This window comes from Trachinotus anak, unplaced genomic scaffold, assembly GCF_046630095.1.
Source record: "Trachinotus anak isolate AG129_WGS33_773 ecotype Australia unplaced genomic scaffold, CSIRO_AGI_Tana_v1 ptg000003l, whole genome shotgun sequence".
Lineage (NCBI taxonomy): Eukaryota > Metazoa > Chordata > Actinopteri > Carangiformes > Carangidae > Trachinotus > Trachinotus anak.
In genome coordinates, this window is record NW_027273854.1 from 13,767,099 (window position 1) to 13,773,098 (window position 6,000).

Consider the following 6,000-nt stretch of genomic DNA (forward strand, 5'->3'; position numbering starts at 1 on the left):
TCACGCGCCCAGCCCTTTAAACTGCAGCTGCTCTTATCTGCAGAAGGAAACTAAAAACAAACACAGGGTCCTGGGCCTCCCTCCTCCCCCCTCCCCACACCTCTTGGGGTAATGCACTTTGGTTTCCAGTGCAGTCTATCACACCACTCCCGTACCTGCCACTGGGCCCCCGAGATACTTTACAGCAGAGGGGTGGGAACAGAAAACTAACTACCTAATTTTAATCCTCACCCATGTGTAAATCAACTAAGGCTGTGCTGTTTATATGCTTTCTTATTAAGCTTTCCGGGTCTACGTGTTCTGCCTTATTGGGTATAGATAAAGATTTATCTCACATCTGATATGTTATTATTTTGTCTGGGTTTAGTTTTGATCACATCTGTTTACTGCTGCATGTTCTGACAGGATAGTTCAGCATGTCACATATCTAAATGTGCTGCATTTAGAAATATAAGTTGTGACTTATGTTTTAAAACATACTGCATCTCAATATTGCTCTTGTTAGGGGACTTGTACCTCTATTTTTGGAGGTACGGGACCAGCTTTCCTCTGTTGTTGGTGGAATTTGGCTGCTTTCAACAGCCTCCAAAGCAACATGAATCAGACTCATCTTGTCAAGTGGAGATTAATCAGTAATGTGCAATCTGCAGATCTGTGGCGCTGGTGGTGATGGTGGGGAGTCGAGAGTAGGGGAAGATATTGGAGGGTGGACACCTGCTATTCATCACTTCCTAGTGTGTGTCTGAGAGAGAAAGAAAGACAAGAAGGACACTATAGCAACAAAGGAATCTTATAGTGTGTCTGAGAAGCTTAATGTCCAAAAGAGGCTGATTTGTAACCAGGAGAGAGAGGAAAGGGTTTCAGGGCATGCTTGGAAAGACTGGAGATTAAAACCAAAATGCACACACAAATGCTACAAACACATATATCCATGTACACAAACGGAAAAGAGTGAAAGAGTGCAACTTCCTGCTCTGAATCCAGAAAAGCAAACCTATCTAAAAGCCAGTAGAGATACCACAGTCCAACATAATCATATGAACATTTCCCTGCATAGCCATTTAATCCATAATATCTGTAGCCTACAAGTCACTGCAAAGTGTTCTCTGTTGCTAAGAAAAAATAGTTGTTGCTTTCATTAATGACATTTACACATTCTAAAGGAAAAAAAAACTGTTGTGATGACTGGCCATACATCTTCTGACTTCAAGTCCCAGACTTTTCTGTAACTGTGTCTACAGGGCTAAAACATTTTGTTCACGGGGTTTATGTATTCTCAAGCTGTCAAAAGAAGCTTTTTCCCCTCTTTTCCATATGGATCAGTGAGCCAGGAAGTGAAAACATGCAGCGATAAAGCCATCTCTGTCATTTTCTGGCAGCGGTGCACGGCAGTAATCGTGAATGAACACTTCTGTCAGTCTCCAGAAATGCTAAGGCTGAGGTTCCCTCCAGAGAAAAAAAGAAGAGTGTGTGTGGTTAGAGTGGCAAAAAAGAGGCAAAATAAGTTACAATTAGAAGAGTGGCAAAAGGCACATGTGATTGTAAGTAATAATTCAAGAATGTAACAGCTTCTGACGAAAAGTGTTTTCATTTGACGGCAGTTGAGAGTTTTCTAAGTGAACCTGTTCGGACATCACCAGGAAATATCTTCACAGCTGGAACAGCAATGACTGACTAAGGTCTCTGGAATTTCAACCATCCCACTAATAAGGCTGCCTGGGACACTCACGTGCAGGCCTGAACACACACTTCCCCCATTTCACTTTCTCCGACATGTTACTACATTACTGTTTTAAATACCAAAGTAAAAGGAGTGTGAGGCATTTTCGCCAAGTCCTGTATTTAAGCTCTTTTATTTATCTTTGAAGTTAAAATATTATACCAGACCAAGTAAAGATGTATCATCAAAACCTTTGAGTATACTGTACTAAGAAAAGGTTCCTTTTATTTCTTGTGAATTCTATACTTAATTTCTAAGAGGAGGGACGTGTTAGTTCTTTATTTAGCTTAGTCTCACTTTAAGATAAAGGTGCTATTGACCACATTAACTTGACATTACCTGTTGGGGTGGGTGTGCACCTCCATGCAAATGACACTGTTCTTATTTACATGCATTTACACCATAATTAGACATGTTATTTGCATTGGTAAATGTAAAACATGTTCCACTAACAGTTTAACCTCCATGTTTAGTTAATTCGCATTTTCATGTTCCCTGAGAGTGTTACTTCCCACGGCTCTGATGTTTGCACTGCTTAACACATTATCCCCAAACTGAGGTGCAGAGAGATTGGGGGGTTATCAGAGTTCCCAGAAGCAGCAAACATCCATCATAAGGAGGTAACTGCACTAAATAGTATGAATGTTTGAGTTACATATGCCTGACCTTTTTTTTCCACTGGCCTCATAATAGTTTTGCTTTTCACTGCCTGCAGCTGGTCTCATCATTCACCGTCAGTGTCAAGCAGATGTTTTGGCTGCCCTCCACTGGAAAAAAGAATCTGCCTTCCTTCCTATTTCTTTGAAAACTGATATATCGTCAGTTTTTCCCTTTGTGTCAGACACTTAGTGACGATGGAATGAACAGACCTTGATCTGTATGTCAGGTGAAAATATGCTTTCCATCTTGAGTGAGAGTTTAAGAGTTGACTGTATCCACCCAGCCTCCCCCAGTGTCCTCACTGTAGTGTCGCCCAGTTTGTGCAATGATTTGGGGAATGTAGCGCACCCCTGTCAACCAACAGCACCACACAGAGAGCCTCTAATGAAGCCAGACTTGGTGGTTATGATAGAGATTCCTCCATCTAACCCTCTCCCAACCCCCAAGGAAAAAACATTACATTACACATTTATTTCTGCCTTTTAGGTGCATCAGTGCTTATACAGTAAATTCTTCTTAAAATGACTTTAGAGAGAAAAAGTCAACTTTGCATGAAGACTATTTTTATTTTAAATTCTTTTAGGGGTTAGTTTGCAATCTTGTTGTATTGTTTTTTCACGGAGTATAGTGGTAAACATATTAAAAAAGAAAAGAAGACAGTGTTTTTAATTGCTTCAAACATATTGTTACAATGTTTTTTCCAAGTTCCAAGTTCCAAGTTCTTTAATCAGTTCCCTCACAACATCAAATTAATTGCATTGTGTATTGTTGTGTTATTGTGTGAGACATTCTACTTCATGAAACTAACGTAAACTGTCAGGTATCATCCAGGGCTATTTACAAGGGCCACATCATTTGTCACATGCTAAAATACCGTATGACACAAATAAATAGAGAGAGGGAGTCGTTGGCGCTTGTTAACTTGCCGTTGAATCCAGTTTGGGGAGAGGACGCATCCAAAACAATTGCTGAATTAATCACTCTGTGTGGGTGACTGGTTGATGCAAATTCATATGCTCTCGGCAATAAACACTGACACATATGAGAACGGGAGCTCTGGAGGAACCAATCGCCTCTCACCTCATCACCAAGTGAAAAGACCATTAGCACTTTATCAAACACTTGTTACTTAAACACACACGTAGTTCATATTATCACGTTAATGAGTATGTTGCAGATGCATGGATCAGTTTGGGAGTCAAGCGTAGGGTGTTACCACAGCTGTCACATATATCCATATAGATCGTGTTGTACTCGGTCCGTGGCATTGTGCTGCAGGCTCTCTCTCCCACACACACACACACACACACATACGTCACCGCTTTCACCAATCATTATGATCCGATTAACATAATACTCTCAAAGCAATGGCAGCACCGTGACAAATAAAGGCTCAGTAACACATTACATTACAGAGCAGTTGTTGATTCTGATGCATAATACAACTACAGTCATGTCCTAATACTGTGTACTTATGTGAATGTGTGCTTTGTTTGTGGTCCTGTGTTTCAGTATTATAGATTGTCCTTGTGTGCCCGACGGGCTTTGTGTGTTTTATAATGGCACTGCATTCCAATGGATTCCTAAAGATTATTACAAGTACTTCCCATCCGAAGTATATTAAACTTAAAGCATTACAACATACGTTGCCCCCCCCCCTACATTTGGCAGAGACCATTGTTATTATATCTTTTATTGTATCTTTTATACCTGAAATCTTCTAACAGCCAATGATTTTTACATCTTTTTTTTTACATTTTTATACGTTTCCTCTGGCATCCAATGACTTGTGAATTAGAGGGCATTCATGTGACTTGACATGTTTTTGTACTGTGTATGTCCAGCTACACCGTGCCAGTGATATACATTTGTGCGTTTTTTACATAGACAGGATCAGTTCATCATGTAGTGACACACAGGTTGTAGACACAATAGCTGAGTTCCAGTTCAGAGGCCGCATCCTTTGGATGATGCAGTCTACAAAGGTGTGACTTCCGAAGACCACATAGGCCACAAAAGCTGAACCGAAGTGAGATGGACTGGTCTATGGAGGATTTCCTACTAATCCTCAGTCGATGTTTTATTGGCAGAATCCGGCTTATTCTGTTTTCATCCACCCCGTTGGATCCTTTGTTACCCCGGAAACGATGAACGCATTTCTCGGACACATTTCAAGGAGCCGTTGAAATGGGCAGCCTTGTCACGCTGCTCTGATCCACAGCACAGCTTGTCTGTGTATGTGTCTTTGTGTGGGCTGTTTTGTTTTTATTTTTCTCTAGATGAGTGTTTCCATTCTTCTGTCTAATTTCTGTGTGATTTAAAGGAGTACTTTGACATTTTGGGAAAAAATGCTTATTCACTGTCTTGCTGACATAGGAAGTTATGAAGACATATTCAGTGGCCAGTTAGCTTAGCTTAGTCAAGAAATACCCTAGTACACAGCTCCCTTTGTTATTTGTACAAAGTAAACAAACACAATATAATGTGTTAGTTAGTGAGTACTAGAGGTGCTGGTAGCCAGATTTTGTTACTTTTGGACAGACCCAGGCTAAATGATTCCCTCTGTATCCAGACTTTATGCTAAGCTAAGCTACCCAGCTGGTGGATGTACCTCCGTACTTAATGCAAAGTCTTGACTATAATCGTAGAAGGAGGAGGAAGTTAGGTGACACTGTATAAAGAGTGGCAAAGTCCACCTTAAGAGGAGGGATTGGTCAACAAATCCAAGGACTTTCACTCAGGAGAACACTGTTCATTTACTCTGTGAAAGCAATAATAAACATTGCACAACCTTAACCGTGTGTTTATTAATTATCATGTAACCATGACGACGAAAGCGACCACTGACTTTAATCCAAACCACAGTCTTTTCCCCAACCTAATCAAATAGTTCTTCTGCCTAAATCTAACCAAACTATGACTGTTCCGCAGCCTTACCCAGATTTTTATTACTGTTACCATGACAACGAAGGTCAGGTATTTTCACCGCTGGTACACTCTTATGGATCGTATGCGATGGTAGGGATGAATGACCCATATGGCTGTTTAGGTTGGAGGACTTGTAGAGTAGATTATGGTCCCTGATTGAGACTGCACTGTATTTATGTTGCAGTGTTTTGTTTTGTACACACAACACAGGTGGACAAAATGATGTCACTTCTCTCCCACACAGAACAAAGATGCTTAAGGCTACTCCTTATGTGTAGGCTAGTTGTGTATGTATGTGTGTGTGGGAAGTACTGATGGGTCCTCAGTGGGTGGCGTTGCATAAGAACGTCAGAGATGAAGCAATGTTAGACAGAGTATTAAAAGGAAGGTGGGGGGATGCTTCTGTCACTTTATGTCTCCCACTCTAGCCTACTCTCCCATTCTCTCCTCCTCTGTTTCATACAGTAAAGCACACATGGACTGAACCCAGCACACTGTGGTGTCTGAGTCAACGATGTGGACCATGATTCGTAGAAAAAATTCCCACTGAGCACCAGCAGTGTGTAAACACAAGACTACATCAGACCAACACCAGAGATCTGATAGGGAGAGACAACTCAACCCTAGTTTAATCAATCCACAATACATTTTCCCAGTAGTGTTGTGGAGTGTCAAGCTGGTCTTTGGCAACC